At 38.0% G+C, this 19,285-nt stretch overlaps 3 long non-coding RNA genes across 3 annotated transcripts; 1 reads left to right on the forward strand and 2 right to left on the reverse strand.

Moving 5' to 3' along the window:
- Positions 1-6,345: 6,345 nt before the first annotated feature.
- Positions 6,346-9,506, reverse strand: LOC139785542 (uncharacterized). Its single transcript, XR_011721987.1, has 2 exons — positions 9,354-9,506; positions 6,346-9,267 (listed from the first exon to the last, which is right to left on the reverse strand). It is a non-coding gene; the product is annotated as an uncharacterized lncRNA (long non-coding RNA).
- An 86-nt stretch (positions 9,507-9,592) lies between these two features.
- On the reverse strand, positions 9,593-10,711 carry LOC139785546 (uncharacterized). The gene is made up of 3 exons (XR_011721991.1): positions 10,415-10,711; positions 9,938-10,147; positions 9,593-9,843 (listed from the first exon to the last, which is right to left on the reverse strand). It is a non-coding gene; the product is annotated as an uncharacterized lncRNA (long non-coding RNA).
- A 4,858-nt stretch (positions 10,712-15,569) lies between these two features.
- Positions 15,570-17,151, forward strand: LOC139785543 (uncharacterized). Its single transcript, XR_011721988.1, has 2 exons — positions 15,570-15,852; positions 15,977-17,151. It is a non-coding gene; the product is annotated as an uncharacterized lncRNA (long non-coding RNA).
- The last annotated feature ends 2,134 nt before the right edge of the window (positions 17,152-19,285 follow it).

The raw sequence follows: 19,285 nt of genomic DNA on the forward strand, positions 1-19,285 counted from the left end.
CAGACAGATTCCTGTGAAAACATTAGTAATACTGGAAATAATTGTGCTGAGAAACGTTGTCGAGAGGAACAGGACTCGTCAGAAAATGATCGTGCTAAAAAACGGCGTCGATATCAGAATTCAGAAACAATTGTGTTAATACTAAAATTAATCGCACTAAGAACGTTGTCGAGAGGAACAAGATTCGATAGAAAATAATTGTGCTAAAAAACGGCGTCGATATCAGAATTTAGAAGACAATCGTGCTAAAAGACGACATCAATATAAAGACAACTTAGCAAATAATCGCCTTAATAGCGAAAATATTATCTTATACATTCTCAGCAAGAACGAGATAGACAAAGAAAATATTCTGATCGTAAATGGCTTTATAATAAACGAAATTATGAGAGAAAGATAGTAAAAAATGATTGTGTTAAAAGACGTCGTCAGTATAAAGACAACTTACAAAAGTATCGTCTTAATAAGCAAAAACGATATCTTATACATTCTCAGCAAGAACGAGATAGACAAAGAAAATATTCTGATCGTAAATGGCTTTATAATAAGCGATATTATGAGAGAAAGAATTCTAAATACGTACCTGCGAACAAAAATCGCGATATTGCCACAAATATTACTAGAAAATATGCAAAGTTTTGGTCACGAAATTACATACAATTTCTTATTCCTGTGGCAATTGAAGACATCGAAAACAAACTTAATATTAAAAATCCTACTGAAAGACGATTAGAAGCCGAAAGAATCTTACGTTGGTGTATGCGTATTCGAGATAGTTTTGTCAGCAAGATCTCTAAAATATTAGCTTCACTTAAAAAGAAATCAGACGTGTGCTTGACTCTTGCCGCTGAATGCTCTATAAATGACGATAAAATACGTGCATTATGTGGCACATCGGGACATACAGCTTCATCCGAAAATTATTTTATCGACACATATCGTAACATTACTTCATCACAAACTGTTGGTAATTAACGAGAAAGGTAAAACTACGAATGTATTACCTTTGCAACAAGCACGAGTCAAAAAATCATGGTTATGCAATGCTTTGTGTAAAATTTATGATGATCCGTTGATGAAGATTCTAATCGATCGTTATGAAAAATTCCTGAAAACGATATTTACCTGTACTTTAAAGAAAATACCACAATTGTTAACAGATATTCATACATGTACGATAAAGAATTCTGATAGAAAGGGTCACACACATGCCTGTTACATTGATGCAACTCTTTGCAAAGCTCTATTTCTTCCTGTTTTATTATTATCACCTCATTTTCCAATGGTAAGATATATTAAACGTTTAATTTATCAAATGACAAGTTTATACGACAAAATGTTAAATCTGGAGAAGGCTTTAACTTCTGTTGATTTAGACACGTTAAACGAAATTATAATTTCGGCACAACAAAAAGCATATATGTACAAACATCAGCAGAATCGTACTACTTTGAGTGAAGATGAAATCATGTCTCGTTTTAAAAACGCATTTAAGGCTTTTACTAAACGCTCCATGGACACACCTCGATATGTTTGTGCATCATGTGAGAGACTTTTTATATAGAAGAAGTGTCTCTGAATTTAATAAGCTTAAAGCACGACTAGATATTCCAATTTGGAGAGATTTAATGGCGCATTTAGAAAAACATAATATTACTCCGCAATACATATGTCATTACTGTGAAAAAAAATTCCGTGACGGATTAATACCTGCGTATTGCATTTTAAATGATCGTATTGTACATGATCCACCTGAAGTAATATCATGTCTTAACCAGTTTGAAAAAATTCTCATACAAAGAGCTAAAGCTTTTCAAACTGTCGTTACAATGAAACCTGTTAGTAACAAGAAATTGCCTCACAGACAAATGGTACAAAAAGTAAAAGGTAGAACGTTTCATTTACCGTTACCTTTACAAGAAACATTGAATAAAATATGTCCTGATACTGATCCAATTAATACCAATCACGAATTGTACTTTATACGTGTTAGAGGTATTCCGACAAAATCAAAAATGATTTGGGAAGAAATGGTAGACGTTAACAAGGTTTTTGACGCCTTAGTGTGGTTAAAAGAACATAATCCTTTATATTCTCATATTGTATTGCCAAATACTTGTAAGGTGTTTTATTTACAAACGTCATTATTATTCGATCCAGAGTTTGAAGTACAGGAGACAGAAAATGCTACTGAATCTGATTTGGATGACAACGCGAATCGAGCTCAAAAAGTCCAACGCAAGAAAACAATGTAAACGCTACTTTAAACAATGAGCGTAAGGCAATGTTAACTCAGGTTCTTGAGGAAAATAATGATGATTATTACGAGCAATATACTATTTATCCTTTATATGAAAAAAAATTATGTAAAACTGATACCGCCTTATATCAAATGTTAAAAATAGCCGATTTGCCCTTGGACAATCGTGAGGCATCTTTAGATCTATTGTGTTTTCCAGATTTATTTCCTCTTGGTATTAATGGACGACACCAAGCTAGACGGGTTAAACTTCACGACCATGAATTTGATAAATGTTGTTTGATGTCCAAACATCCACAATTCAGATTAAATATACAATTCGTATTTTTTCTGTATAATCTATACACTTTTCGTCAAATAAATCGTGGTATTTATAGCAAACTATGTACAACTAAGCGTTATACGGCTTCAGAATATTTAGAAGCACTACATACAGATGTATTAGAATTTGACTTAAGTACAATATTCGCCACTATAAGAAATACGGAACAATACTGGCGTATACCAAGGAGTAATTTAAGATGTATGACGCAAGAATACGGACCTGCGACATGGTTCGTAACATGGAGTCCTGCTGAATGGCTGATGCCTGACTTAGCTGCGTATCTTCGTGAAGTAAATGGATGGCCTGACGATTCGACGCCCATTAGTGTACTCGTTGCTAAGGATCCCGTGTCAACGTCAAGGTTTCTTGATAATAAATTTAAAGCATTCCTTGATTTTATTTGTTCCAAAGATAACCCGATCGGAAAAGTAGCGCATTACTTCTGGCGACGAGAATACCAAGGTAGAGGTATACAACATTTCATTTATTAATTTGGATTGAAGGTGCGCCAATTATCGGGAAATCTTCTGTTGAAGAAGTTTCTCAATTTATTTTGCAACACATAACTTGTGAAATGCCAGATCCAAAGATTTCACCATTGTTATACAGGCGAGTCAATACGCATCAACGACACAAACATAACGATTATTGTCTTCGTTCTAAAAAAAGTAGGACGCAAAACGATTCGTGTGTGTCGTTTCGGGTTTCCTCGTCCTGTCACGGAAACGTTGATTTTGAAAGATGTCATAAGTTCGATAGCAGGTAGGAAACGATTGAAACATAGAAGTAGGCTTTATCATGTTCCTCGAAAACATGATGAGATCAATATAAATGATTATCATCCTGTTCTTCTTACGGTATTAGAAGGAAATGTCGATATACAATACGTAAGTGAAACATCCACGTTGCTTACTTGATATATTACTAAGTACGTAAATAAACCAGGAAAATGTGAAATATCTGATGCTGTCCTTGATAGTAAAAATAAGAAAAAGAAATCATTGCGTCAAGAACTTTGGAATTTTACTTTGCGAGCCACGAGTAATAGGGAATTTTCAAAAAAGGTAAAAAAAGGGCGCCAAGTACACGCGTGGTTGTTACCTCGGAAAAAAACCAAGTGGTAGTATCATTAATTTTATCTCACAAAATTGTCTCACAAAAATTGTCTCACAAAATTGTCTGACAAAAATTGTCTCACAAAATTATTAAATTACAAAATTGTTACTTTATTCAATCCAAGTGATATCTATCTTAACAAAATTATTAAAAACAGAAGTCGTTTTTGTTCGACCCAACTGGCCTAATAATTATTGTAATATATTTAAACTCACAACGTTTCGAAAAATTATCTCACAAAATTGTCTCACAAAAATTGTCTCACAAAATTATTAAATTACAAAATTGTTACTTTATTCAATCCAAGTGATATCTATCTCGAAAAAACCTAAATAACAAGTGGTATCTATTTAAAAAAAATATGTGAAATCTTTTAATACTGCGCCAATTACAAAGAGAGAATATATATATATATATATATATATATATATATATATACCTTATGACAAAATTATTATTATATCACGAAATTGCGTTACCAAACTCAATCCAAGTGATATATATATTTCAAAAAAATATATAAAATCTTTAAATTACGCCAACTACAAAGAGAATGTATATATTGCTTTGAAAAATAATTGTAGTGCAACTACTCTTAAAAAATAAAACAAAATTGTGTTACCTAACTCAACCCAAGTGGTATGTATCTTTGTATTCCTGAGGATCTTTCTATCAACCCAAGTGGTAGTAGTTTTAATTCTCCTTGATAAAATTATAATATTACAAAGAATCATTTAATCATTTTAATCACAAAGAATTAAAGAGGTAACATTATAAAATAAAAATATTTAATTAAAATAAAATAAAAAAATTTTCTTGTAAAAAACTTGGCGCTGCTTTTTTAAGGTTAAACCAGACAAACTTGCATAGGTGCATAAGCATATGCATAAAGAGATAGATTGGTCTATTTCCTTTTGCACATATATCTGAACCAATCAATTTCTTACGCTTATGTTATGCGCGATGCAAATTTGTCTGGATAGACTTTAAAAAAGCAGCGCCAAGTTTTTTACAAGAAAAATTTTTTTATTTTATTTTAATTAAATATTTTTATTTTATAATGTTACCTCTTTAATTCTTTGTGATTAAAATGATTAAATGATTCTTTGTAATATTATAATTTTATCAAGGAGAATTAAAACTACTACCACTTGGGTTGATAGAAAGATCCTCAGGAATACAAAGATACATACCACTTGGGTTGAGTTAGGTAACACAATTTTGTTTTATTTTTTAAGAGTAGTTGCACTACAATTATTTTTCAAAGCAATATATACATTCTCTTTGTAGTTGGCGTAATTTAAAGATTTTATATATTTTTTTGAAATATATATATCACTTGGATTGAGTTTGGTAACGCAATTTCGTGATATAATAATAATTTTGTCATAAGGTATATATATATATATATATATATATATATATATATTCTCTCTTTGTAATTGGCGCAGTATTAAAAGATTTCACATATTTTTTTTTAAATAGATACCACTTGTTATTTAGGTTTTTTCGAGATAGATATCACTTGGATTGAATAAAGTAACAATTTTGTAATTTAATAATTTTGTGAGACAATTTTTGTCAGACAATTTTGTGAGACAATTTTTGTGAGACAATTTTGTGAGATAAAATTAATGATACTACCACTTGGTTTTTTCCGAGGTAACAACCACGCGTGTACTTGGCGCCCTTTTTTTACCTTTTTTGAAAAAGGTAATTTTGTACTGATATCATGCATTTTGTAGTGTTACGCATCCTCTTCTAACTAGTCTTATAAAGAGTATATCTTACAAACAGTATGTACAGATTGTAAAGCTAAAGGTGTTACAGACTATTATTTCTAAGAAAATAGATTTTTTTAAATAACATGTAGACATGATACAAATAAAACAAATTTATTCTTTATGTTTTTTTGTACTTTTAAGTACTCTGCATTTAAAAATAATTTACATTATTTTCATCCATTTGTATCATGTCTATTTGTTATTTTAAAAAATTTGGCAATTATACCGTTCAATAAAGCAAAGTTTCAGCTTTAAGAATCTGTTTTTTGAATTGTAATACGATGTTTTTTAAGGAAGTTATGAGCAATCAAAGTCAAAATGCTCATTTCTTATTCAATCCACGATAAAAACTTTCAAAAGTAGAGATTTCAAGCTTTAAAATCCTTTTTTTAAATTTAAATATTGTTCATTTTTAACAAAGTTACAGCTGCTTGAATTTTGCCTATTTTTAAAGATAAATTTAGTGTTCTTTTAAAATACCTGACACATTGAAGATAATGAAAGTGCTTCTAGCATGCTCGGATTTTAGATTTCGAATATGCAACAAAATCAATATGTAAGTATTTCTTCAGAAAAATGCATCAACATTGGTTAGCGCTTAAACGTTAAATTTTCTTTTCCTGCGTTAAAAACTAAAGCTACGATTTATTTAAACATTATTGGTGCAATAACTAGGTAAAACATCAATTTAAACATACATGTGTAGTTTAGACAGGATATAAATCCAGGTCAGAATTACAAATTTCTTGAATGTACCAGCATTTAATTATACAGTAAATAATAAATTTATTTACAGTTACAATAGATTATACATATTAAATAAAACTTGATTTGGTAAGTATGAAGTAAATAACAATATAATAGTTTTATTAAATGTTTATTTAGCAATTATGTTTTCATGTATGTATAAGAAACGTAGCATATTCACATATTCACTTTGTATGTGTGTGTTCATATGTGTATGGTCAGAGGTACGAATATATAATACTGACGGGTTATATTACTGCTTAAAAATACGGCTTAAAAATAATTATGTTACTGTCTCGGTCTTCTGCCTCGTCTACCCCAATGGTAGGTTAGCTGACGACATCTTTCTTCTTGTCGTCGTATCCCCGCGGCTCTACCTCTTGGTCTTCGAACTGTAAATATGCTCATGTACCATAGCGTTTGGTCCAAAGCGTTTGGTCTGCACTATGCGATCGTGTTCTTCTCTATTATTGACAATGCGATCAAGTGCGATTTTTTGCGAATTTTTATTACAAACGTTCTTCATTACATTAACATAACAAAGTCTATACTTTCAAGGTACATGATGATCGTTTTAAAATGGTGTCTACCTGTGAGGTCTTTAAGGATTATGCGCAGTGTTCAAGCTCCCGCACGGAGCACATTAAGCTAAATTAGTCTTCGTTATTTTATTTTTATCTTGCAAATTGTCTTTATTTGTTCTCTCTCTCGCGAGCTTACCGATTATTAATATCGAGTCGCCGCAAGCGCTTGGACACTTCGATAAGATTAAAGCGATCACAGACAGAGGCATTCCGGTAAACGAAACGCCGCGAACACCCCAATAGATACAGAGGCTAATACTTCTTTTCTTTTTTTTTTAAGGATTTCTAATGATATCCGTACCGCACGTAGGGCGTTCTCGTCGTTGCGAAACCGTTTCACGACTCGGAGGCTGCAAATGTAGCGAGTCGAGTTTGTAACGCAAGCTCCGTGTCCCAATTCGTTCTAGATGCGCTCCTCTCTACCTTATGTAATACATTACTCGCGTAAAGTATCGCGCAATTGTAATTGTACGTTATAATATGTAGTACAAATAGAGAATATACCGCGCGCGCGTGATGTAAAATTGTAAGAGTAGACCTAAAAGGTAGTAAAATCGTAAAACGTAAATATCGTAGAAAAGTTTCGCGAAAAAGCAAAGGCTCGTTCCAAAACAATAGCGGAAGGCTTATGAAATAGAATAAGAAAGCATTTATACTTCTAGTAGACCGTCGTGTTATAGTTCTGAAGGCACTGTTCAAAAGTTTATTACATTTCTTGGAATAACGGGTCTTCGCAAAACACCTCTTCGAATGGTGCGACAAGGAGAGTCGTTATAAACATCGACATGACCATTGCACACTCCTCCTTCGGTCTATATCACAAAATTCAAAATAGAGTAGTCTCAACTTGACAGCCTGTGCCACAATGCCAATGCCATATTTGTCGGGTCTGTGATCGGTTAGGAATTATCGTGAGCTAGCAAAAATCGATGGTCAGAATTCAGGCTTATGATACGCAATGGCCGGTGCATTTCCATTAATTATGTCATATCAATATCGTATCATTATATTACACAAACGCTTATTAATTTAGAGGCACATTGCTAAGGGTCTCGGTTTTTTTTCTTTTCAAGTTGCTCCCTACATTAATAAACTTATGACAATTAGCTAATTACGATTATTCAATACGACAGCGATTTGGCATATATGTATATATATATATAGAAGAGAGAAGTGTGTGTGACGAACGAACGGTGGATATCTTTCTTGAAAAGAACATTAATGTGTGTCAAGGTAGTTTAAAGACAATATTTGAGCTCGGAATTTCTTAAAATTAAGCGTAAAAAAATGTCATGTGCATAAAAATAATAAGACAACTCTCTACAGATGCTATAACGATCCCGCTATCGGATTTCCTTACCTAAGCAGGAAAACTTTGGCTACTGCTACACGCTATTTGTACTTCGGCGAAAAAGAGCCGAATTTACGATTCTTGCTAAGAACACCGATTGCGCATTTAGAAGAAAAAAGAACGGTACGCAGCACACACAGTACCTAAACCAGCAACAGATCATTTATATGTTCAGGAAGACCTTAACAGTACTATATATGCTCACGCTTTAATAAATCTGAATTCTACGCACAACGATTGTAATGTCAGAGAAGCATTTACTGTACTCAGAGAGTGTACTTTTTGCCGGAATGTTTAAACGTGATATTTCTTTTCTTTTTATATTCACACACAGCATTGGACTATTTGCGTTATTCGCGCTCATAAATTATTTAAAAGCTCTTAGTCTTTTGAACATTAAAGTCCAGAATGCTGCTCTGAGATATGAATGCTCTACAGAATGTACATAGTAGACAGCAAAAGCGTCTATACCACAGAATGTTCACATTTGCTCTGATGCAAAATATCGTTTTCTTTTTTTTTCTCGAGCTACAAAAATCAGGCTGATGCAATGGCAGATACTATGTAGATATATAAAAGTTAGCTTTACAACATGTAATTAACTTTACAACATGTAAAACCTGATAAAGTTCTTAAAAAATCTAAAGAACATTCCCTGAATAAGATCAATCACACGACAATTCAGTCCTCTCTAAGTATCGTACTTTGATCGTAGAACGCATCAAATAATTTCTTTTAAGGGAATCAAAATTTTCTAAAGTAATATGTATATAATCAGTGATATATTCTCATGAATGTGTGGGTCCGTCATGGTACCAGCCTGGATCCGGCCAATCAAATCATGTGATTCCGTAGAGTCTAGACACAGACATTTCTCTTCCGCATCCGTACAGATGAGCCACTAAGATAGATCACAAAAAGTACGGAGTGGGCATTAGAGGTGGGATTACTCTCTCGGAATCAGGCACTGCCTGGAACAGCACTGGTGATCTCTGATCCACTGTCGTGAACTGCATGATACTAGCTGTTACCACATCGATAACAATAATTTGGGACCGACCACACTGTGACGAGTTTGTCATTAAACATGTACCTATAACCTGCATGATAAAAATATGCGTCATCAATACATACTTCCGAGATATTTAAAAAAATCTGCGACAGAAATATTTGAGCAAAGACATACCTTCCTGAACTAATTGGTGCGCCCTACAGATGAGTTTAAGATCATTCACTTCCATGAACATGTAAGTCACTTTGCTGCCAAACAGCCAGCCTGCACCACGCGGACTTACTGTCCATGTTTCTACATCTTCTGGATCGGACCAGACCAAATCACAGAAAACACCTGTAATATGGCAATTAAGCAACGATATTTTATTATTATTGTACAATAACAGTAAATATCCAGTCATGTAACTTTTATTATTATGTAACTTTTGCAATGACATATCACTTTATACAATTAATACCTTTGTGTGGAATCTCTTGATTTCTTTCAATCGTTCTAATTTGATCTAGTGTTCTAATAGCTGGAGACAATCCACCGTGTACACAAAGAACCTGTTCATCAATTAACTAAAACAGAATTTTATTCGAGCGTAATCAAAAGTGGAGTTATACCCTACAACAGTACTTCCACGCATTAGCATTGCCGTACTTGTTTTGGCATTCATCTAGAACAGAAAATGAAGAGACCAATGAAATCAAAGCTTTATTATACACAAATGTAAAAAAAGCCCAGAAAAGAAAGTATCGTTGCGCACTTACCGTAAAATCCAAATAAACGTGCGTGATTTGTCTAGTTTCGTGATTACCGCGTAGTAACGTTATCCTGTCGGACCATTTAGCTTTAAATGTGAGCAGACGAGTAAACGTTTCTAAGCTATAGTAGCCCCGATCGACAAAATCTCCCAGGAATATGTAATTTGTATCTGGCACGGGGCCACCGTTACAAAACAGTTCCTCTAAATCATAGAACTGTAACAGCACAAAAACATGAACAATCTGATGTATATTAATATCACGATTGTGTACAAATAACTATACAGCTACAGAATATTAAAATCGAAAAGTTGTGAGGCAATAGATAATGGAAGACTAATATTGTTGCGACGCTAATTCGGAAGATTAAAATCCGCTAAAACTTTACGTCGATCCCGTAGCGGTGAGCAAGGATGCTCCGACTTTGAGGTTAGTACAACATTCATCGCACGATACTGTTATAATTGCAAATCGGAAACGTACCTCGAGTCCAGCTCTTCTGCGATCAACGAAGTCGGGATCGAACGTGTCAGTCGTCACTTTCTGCCAAGCGTAGAGAACCTTCTTTTCCGGCAGCGGTGGTAACACGATGTAGGGATACGAAATCTCCAGATAAGCACGAAGCAATTCAAATTCAGTATATCGCCGGCACGATTACGGTGTTACTACCGTTTCGCGTACGCGCGTTGTCGCACCTTACCTCGCGACAGCGTGCGGCTCGTGCAAACGTTAACGCACGGCCGCAATCGCGCGGCAGAAACGCCTCGTGTGAACAGGCTCCTTGACTTCTTGATCTCAGTATCAGCTCTCTGCTGTCAATATATATAAAGAGTCACACGGTCGGTCTCGCTCCGACACTACCGTATCTCTCGATAGGTTAAGTGAACTGACTGTGACGTGACAGCACGCTGAACGCACTAACTATCTGCACTGCGCGCAGTACATCTGCACTGCGCGCAGTACAAACACGTATATGAACGCACTATATCTGCACTGCGCGAAAGCGCCGCCAGTGGCGAAAAAGTGAAAGGGACATTTTCTCTGATCACGTGATCAAGATATCGCGGCGTTAGGAGGAGGAGTATCTGAAATAAAATTTTTCACATTTGGACTTTGCGTCGCAATATCTCCGCTCGTAGGGCACGTAGCGGAATATTATAAGAGAAACCCCCCCCCCCTATTTCGACCCCAAGCTGTCGATCAAGCCTACTTAGAACTTGATCCGTTCACTCGTTTATCGAGATCTCAACATCTCGAGTACTCGCAACCCGTCGCGTCGCGTAAAAGAGTCACGGTCGGTCTCGCTCCGCGTGTACTTGGCGCGAGACACTACCGTGTCTCTTGATTTTAATCCAAATCAAAGCCAATTTTAATTTAAGTCAAAGCCAATTTTAATCCAAGTCACAGCCAATTTCAATTAAAGTTAAAGTTAATTTTAATTCAAATTAAAGCCAATTTCAATCCAAGTCAAAGTCAATTTTAATCCAAATCAAAGCCAATTTTAATTCAAGTCAAAGCCAATTTTAATCCAAGTCACAGCCAATTTCAATTCAAGTCAATGCCAATTTCAATCCAAATCAAAGCCAATTTTAATCCAAGTCAAAGCCAATTTCAATTCAAGTCAAAGCCAATTTCAATCCAAGTCAAAGCCAATTTCAATCCAAGTCAAAGCCAATTTCAATCCAAGTCAAAGCCAATTTCAATCCAAGTCAATGCCAATTTCAATCCAAGTCAAAGCCAATTTCAATTCAAGTCAAAGCTAATTTTAATCCAAGTCAAAACCAATTTCAATCCAAGTCAAAGCCAATTTCAATAAAAGTCTAAGTCAATTTCAATCCAAATCAAAGCCAATTTTAATTCAAATCAAAGCCAATTTTAATCCAAGTCAAAGCCAATTTTAAATCAAGTCAAAACCAATGTTATTTTTATTTTATTTTTATTTTTATTATACAAATTAAGGTAATACAATATATATAAATAATTTGAGAATACATCCCCCTTCAAATTGGGAGATATTTTTTAAGAGGAGAACAGTTGCACCTTCACCAAAAATATCAGCGGATGGAACTGAAAAATAAAAAAAAGAACAAATATATTAACAAACTTTCTATAAAACAGACAAAACTTTCTATAAAATATATTGCATTTTTACTTTAACCCTTTTATTAAAAAGATAAAATTAAGATTATAAAAATCTGCGACTTATAAAGAGATATCACTATTAACTCTGTATCGATTTTAATCTCTTTTTGCTTCTTTATTGAAGAAGCTTTGTTTTCGTAAACCTCATATATGAACCTTTGATCACATATAAAGCTGAGTCTAATTTACCAATTCTTAAAGAATTATATATAAAATAAGGGTAGAAAAGACCGAAAAAAAGTTTTTTTAGTTTTCGATGTCAATGTGTTCAGAATATTCTAAAACGTCAAAAAATAGCATTTTTTATGTGTGATGTACGTGTGTGTGTGTGTGTGTGTGTGTGTGTGTGTGTGTGTGTGTGTGTGTGTGTATGTGTGGGTGTGTAGATTCCCTTTAATCGTATATATTATAAAGCTGAGTTTAATTAATCAAATTTTAAAGAATTATATATAAAATAGGAGTAGAAAAAACTGAAAAATATAATAGAATTATAAATAGCTCGATATCTCAAAAGCGGAAATTAGAGCTACTACAGATATTTCCAAAAAAATTCAAAATATTATTTAAAAAATGAATCCCTTTACCGATTCTCGCTCAATTAAATACCAACTTTCCTTTAATGATAGGGGAGACCGGGGTAAACTCGACACAATTGTTTCAGAGGCAATTTTCAACAATTAATTAAAATTTTCATACAAATTCAATGGTACACATTTAAAGAGTGTTCCTTCAGGTACAAAATTGCTTAAAGAAGTTTTGCTGTATGTCGCTTAGTTTTGCTCCCAGGAAAGGAAAAGTGATACAAAGACAAATTTTTAAATTGAAAATTTTCGGGGCAAACACAACACTTTGACTGATCGACACAATTTGATCTGAAACTTATTTTTTTTTGTCTGAAACTAAAAATATATTGTTTATCGTGTATTTGGAAAGTACAAAAATTCTGAATTAAGTAAAACAATTATTGGAAATAATGAAAACAAAATTTGTTGAACTTTCAATTATTTTCATCTAAACTCATGTTAGTCATGTTTAAAAAACTAATTTATGCAAGTAAATTTGCGATCGGACATGCACATAGGGGAGACCGGGGCTAAACCGCCATTTTTTTCGGTGCCAATTTTTAACAACAAAATAAATAATTTTAGTTAAATGTGGTATACCACTGTATAGAGTGAACCTTTAGCTACAAAATTTATATAGGAAATTTTTATCTATGTTGCTTTGTTTAACCGGTATAGAGCAAAAACGACAACGGTGAATAAATTGAAATCTCAAAAATGTCGGGGTTGAACCGCCACCCCCCGGGGCTAATCCGCCACACTGCATTTTCAATACATATACGTACATCTAATCCTGAAAAATGATAAGATACATTTTAATAATTGTTTTTTAAGAGAAAAATATAAAAATTTATTTAAAATTTTTATGCAAAACATTATTAAAAAATAATTGTTTTACCTATTCCATAAAACAATTTAGGCACGTGAATACAGAGGTTAACCAAATCGTAAACTCCCCAACGGCACGTCACATTGTCAACGCGGGCAACCACGGGGAATACGCGTGACGGCGTTCGGGTGCCATAAGATCAGCGCGGACCCTCGAGCAACCTAACCAAGCCGCGTTTCTCGCGGGGGAGCGATAAATAACGACAGGGGGGTTAGAAAAGCTCGTGGTGGAGCGCGACCATTTTACCGACTCGACGGCGTCCTCGCGCCGATTCCTCGACGACGACGACGACGACGACGACGACGACGACGACGACGACCACCACCACCACCACCACCGACACCACCACCACTACAACGGCGGCGACAATGACGCCGAGACGATGCGGCGAACGCTGGACGATGCGGTCGCACGCGCGACTGTCACTGACGCAACGACCAACAACGACGATTTACCGCGGCCGGGAGTCGGGACGATCTACCGCGCGCGCGGCATGTCAACTCTCGCGCCGAAATCGCGGGATCTCAGAGCCGTGCCGTGCCTCGCCGTACCTCGCCGACGTGCCGTGAGCGTGAGCGATCTCGAAAACGACGGTCCGCCATCTTTTCGGTCGGCCAAAACACCCGTTTTGCGACGATACGTGCGTAACATTTCCCTCCTACACAAACTGACGCACGTGCAAGGGAAGACAGAACCACGCTCGAGGGAAACCTTGAGACCGCTCTCTCCCAGGGCGATCGCGCGAGGCTCGCCTCGCGTAGTCATTGAGCGTTCGGTGATACCCCCGAGTGTCGCGAGCGAAAGCGATACTCAGTTCGCGTGGGAAAGGGAGCAGCCACAGATCATCCCCGCGAGCTCACCGGCGAGCTCAATCCATGGCGGGCATAGCGAGGCCTCGACCAGCAGCCAGGCGATCCCGGTTCAACCAAAAATCGTCTGGGTGCCTGTGCCCGTAGGGGAGGTCGATCAACCCTCTGACGACTTCCTCTCACCGTCGGGCGAAGAGGAGGAGGACGAGGCGACGGAACGCGCCTAGGCGACAGATGGCGGGCAGCCAGCCCGGTTACACACACGTGTCGTGTATTTTCCCTTTAATTTGCGGTTATGGTTTTTCGTTTGGTCCACCTGAGTTTATTTTCCATTCGCTCATTCAATCTGAACAATATTTCGCGTTCTGACATTCGGGAGGATGACGATCTCCTGAATTAGTTGATAAGTTAGTCTATAAGTCGCGTATGCCCATATGGCAAAGATATATTTCAGCCCGTAGGGCATAAGATAGGCTAAGTTTTCAATAACAGGCAGCTGGCCGGAAAATATCCTTTTATTTTGCGTTTTAAGACGGTTCACCCTATGGTTGATATTAATTTCGTGCGCGCTGAGGCCAGCGCGACTATCAGCGCCCAGGACCAGTGGGCCGCAACAATCTCCAGGAATAAAGGTACGTTTCCGCATCACGGGGACCTAGGACACCCGCCTATGGGGTCGGCGTCAAGGTCCGGCCATCGAAAGGAAACCTGGGCAACTTCCCCAGGAAGTCGCTCCATAAGCTTGTTCGGGAGCACCTTAAAATAGGTGCGCACAGGTCGGCGTCAACGGCCGACGGACGGAACCCTGTCCACGCAACTTCCCCAGGAAGTCAATCCAGAAACTCGTTCGGTGGCATCTCCAAGGAGGTGCGCACAGGTCGGCGTCAGCGGCCGAAGGACAAAACCGCACCCGGACAACTTCTTCAGGAAGTCGGTCCGGAAATACCATCCGGGGCATTACAGAGACGGTGCGCATGGGTCGGCGTCAACGGCCGACAACCGGAATCGTATCCGAACGACTTCTCCAGGAAGTCGGTCTGGAATCGGCATCGGGGACATCTCCGAGACGGTGCGCACGGGTCGGCGTCAACGGCCGACGACCGAAATCGCACTCGGACAACTTCTCCAGGAAGTCGGTCCGGAATCGCCATCGGGGACATCTCCAAGACGGTGCGCACGGGTCGGCGTCAACGGCAGGCCGGTAACTAAAAAGGTGAAAACCTGGTGTAGCGGTATCGACGAGGAAGTACCTCCGCGTGGTAGGGGAGACCGGGGCTAGACCGCTAACGGGGTAAATCCGCCAAATCAAATATCTCGGAACCTGTATATTGTGCGAACTCGCTATTAACATTGTAAACGCTGCTTATGGTACCCATGTGACCAACGGAGTTTCGGCAGGTTACCTGCCGTGTTATGATTTTTACGAGGGCAAACGTGTTTTCGGAAGGTGAAAGTTACATTTTCTGCGCGTGGAAATTTTGTAATATCTGCTATAATATTTGCTCTCCAAATCTCGAGGTACGTGATTATAAAGAGTAATGCATGCTGAACACGAATCCAGTGTAGTTTTTTCATTATCGTTGATGTCTAATATTTCGTGGGCGATCAAACCTGAAACTTGTGTTTGGGGTTAATCCGTCAGTAAGCAGTCCGGGTGCATTTCCAAGGCATTTCCGGGCATTTCCAGGCTCACTGCATATGGAATATGGATGAGACGGGAATTACAACCATTCAGACACCGAATAGAGTCATCGGACGTCGAGGAGTGAAACAAGTCGGGCGAGTGACTTCTGCGGAAAGAGGAACCCTCGTAACTATTTTTTAATAACGTTTCGCATAAAAATTTTAAATAAATTTTTATATTTTTCTCTTAAAAAACAATTATTAAGATGTATCCTATCATTTTTCAGGATTAGATGTACGTATATGTATTGAAAATGCAGTGTAACGGTTAAACCCCGGCATTTTTGAGATTTCAATTTTTGCACCGTTGTCGTTTTTGCTCTATACCGGTTAAACAAAGCGACGTAGATAAAAATTTCCTGTATAAATTTTGTAGCTAAAGGTTCACTCTTTACAGTGGTATACCACATTTAACTACAATTATTTATTTTGTTGTTAAAAATCGGCACCGAAAAAAAACTAACGGTCTAGCCCCGGTCTCCCCTACTGCGCGTGGAAATTTCCACCCGCGAGCGGCCAAAACGAGGGCACGGGGGTCAAGCGTGAGAACCACGAGCGGCGACATGATCTTGCGTGCGAATAACAAGAGAAAGTTGTGACGTCACGGCGAACGGCGAAAACAACTCGAGAGTAGGGATGGCTCGTCATGGTGGGGAGCCAACGAGAGACAGACAAATCGAGGCAGTCTCTCGAGTACCGTCTTAGCGAACGGACGTGTCGCGCGATAGTAGCGTATACCGCGAGCGTAGTACATTGCGATAGTTAACGACGGTGCACAACAATCGGGAACTCCCGCGTAATGGCGCGTTAAACTACTCGCTCAACAATAGCGAGGGATAATTCGTTATCAACAATTAAGTGACAGTGCGAGTTTACGTTGACGACTCTTAGTGCGTATCAAGTATATTACAACCTCGGACATTGGGTCTCGCGGCTACGAGATATTGTACGAACAGCGTCATTGTTAATAAATATTCCACTGGGATCGAATAAATCGGCGATTACAAGATTTGTTACAAATAAAGCGGCGTTCACACCGATGTGTGACTACACCATTGTGAAGCACCTTTACTATTGTGAAACGATCTGTACAGCTGAAATAAGGATCGGAGATTAAAGAATTATTAATTCTAACCTACAGTTTCTCGTTTAATTAAACAATTAGTGATACTTACCTTCTACTTACCTTGTCCTCTGGCGGTGATCCATCGTTGTCCAAGCGGCCATCTGGTATGCGGTGAAGCGAGGATCCGGGGAAGCAGAGCAGCGGCGATGATCCATCCTGGGCAGGAACTGAAACATAGAAGAGAATTAGTACACAATTAAAATAATTAACGGGACTTACCTTTATCTGGTATGCGAATAGGCGCGAGGATCCAGAGACGGGGAACGGCAACGGTGATCCAGTAGAGACATCAGCCTGAGACAAACAAACAACATTAGCGTCGAATCGAATATCGAGGCGTTAGTGCGTATTTACCTTCTCGGTACTTCAAGGTTAAACCGAGTGGCGACCGTTAGATGGGAAGATAACCGCGTGTATCGGGTCTACCTTGTGCCGTCCGGTCACAACCTAACCTGAAATCGCCGTGAGCTGAAGTCGTGCGCCCGGCGCGCCACAGTGACGAGACTGGCGGACCAGCCCCGGGTGCTTACTGGCGGATAAGCCCCAAACATAAGTTTCAGGTTTGATCGCCCACGAAATATTAGACATCAACGATAATAAAAAAACTACACTGGATTCGTGTTCAGCATGCATTACTCTTTATAATCACGTACCTCGAGATTTGGAGAGCAAATATTATTGCAGATATTACAATATTTCCACGCGCAGAAAATTTCACTTTCACCTTCCGAAAACACGTTTGCCCTCGTAAAAATCATAACACGGCAGGTACCCTGCCGAAACTCCGTTGGTCACATGGGTACCATAAGCAGCGTTTACAATGTTAATAGCGAGTTCGCACAATATACAGGTTCCGAGATATTTGATTTGGCGGTTCAACCCCGTTGGCGGTTTAGCCCCGGTCTCCCCTACATTTATCATGAGTCATATAGCTGTATAACAACTATCGTTTGTTATTAGGAGCTAATGAAATGGCGTGGTGTCGATTTTGCCTCGAACCTCATTTTTCACTTTTTTTTCACTACAAAAACATGAAAATTTTGAAAATATACAAAAACTATTATCGGATTAGTATAGAGCATCAAATTTCCCGTCAAAATCACTTACATATAGGTTTGTAAGAGTAAAACTCAATGAAAGAAATTTTCGAGAAATTAAAAAAATTACTTTTCACCATTAAAAACGCTTATGTCGTGCTAAAAATTACATCATAACTCATAATGTCACCAAATTCCGTTGATAATACTGCACATAAAAACGCATTTACAGTAGAAAAGGCAAGTTTCTACAATAGATTTAAATTGGCAAAAAACCTAGTGTCAAGTTTGCTCCAATGTCAAGTTTGCCCCAATCTCTCTTACTCTACATTTAAAAAAAAATTAAGCCCGATATCTCAAAAATTACGAAAGTTAGTGCTATCACAACATTTCTAACATTATACACGCACGCACGTAATGCGCACACATGCACACGCACATACTTTCAAAACATTGAAATTGAAACCTCTATTTTTCATTGTATATTTTTACAGCTTACTTCGAGAGCTTTTCAAAGCACTATAAAAAAGTATTTTTTAATAAAGTACTTTTAAAATTATGAGTGTATATATACATACATATATACATACACACATACCTACTGTCACGACTTTTTCACTCCCGGAACGGCCCGGGGCATGTGCCGGATCAAAAGGGGAAGGGAGAGCGGGATGATAGGCCTCTCCGGTGATTCTCTCGCACCTCCGACACTCCACGAAGCGATTTTATTGTTGGGCGCCAGACGCGTGGATTCGCGTCCGCGAAATCGCGAGAAACCAAAAACGAGACGCAAAACGAAATAAGTCGGTGTGCGAGGGAATGGCTAGCTCGACCTAATAGCAGGGCGGGGTTGATGAAGGGCAGCGCAGTATTCGGCGGGGTGACGCCTAATAAAGAATGTTGTAACTCAAGCCATTAACAAATAAAGAATAACATTTATTCTGTAATAATCCCCGGATGAACAGTAAATGCTAATGAGTAGGTAAGCTAGGCCGGTTCTAACCAAGGGGCAATGAGGGGGGGTGAGGGGCGGGGGGTATACCGCGGGGGGGGGGGTACCGCGTTTTCGGGTGCCGCGGGCGGGGGAGGGGGGAACCGCGTTTTC

The sequence above is a fragment of the Temnothorax nylanderi genome, unplaced genomic scaffold (genome assembly GCF_030848795.1).
Source record: "Temnothorax nylanderi isolate EJ_2023f unplaced genomic scaffold, tnyl_v1.0 TNYL_tig0825_pilon, whole genome shotgun sequence".
NCBI classification, from domain to species: Eukaryota; Metazoa; Arthropoda; class Insecta; order Hymenoptera; family Formicidae; genus Temnothorax; species Temnothorax nylanderi.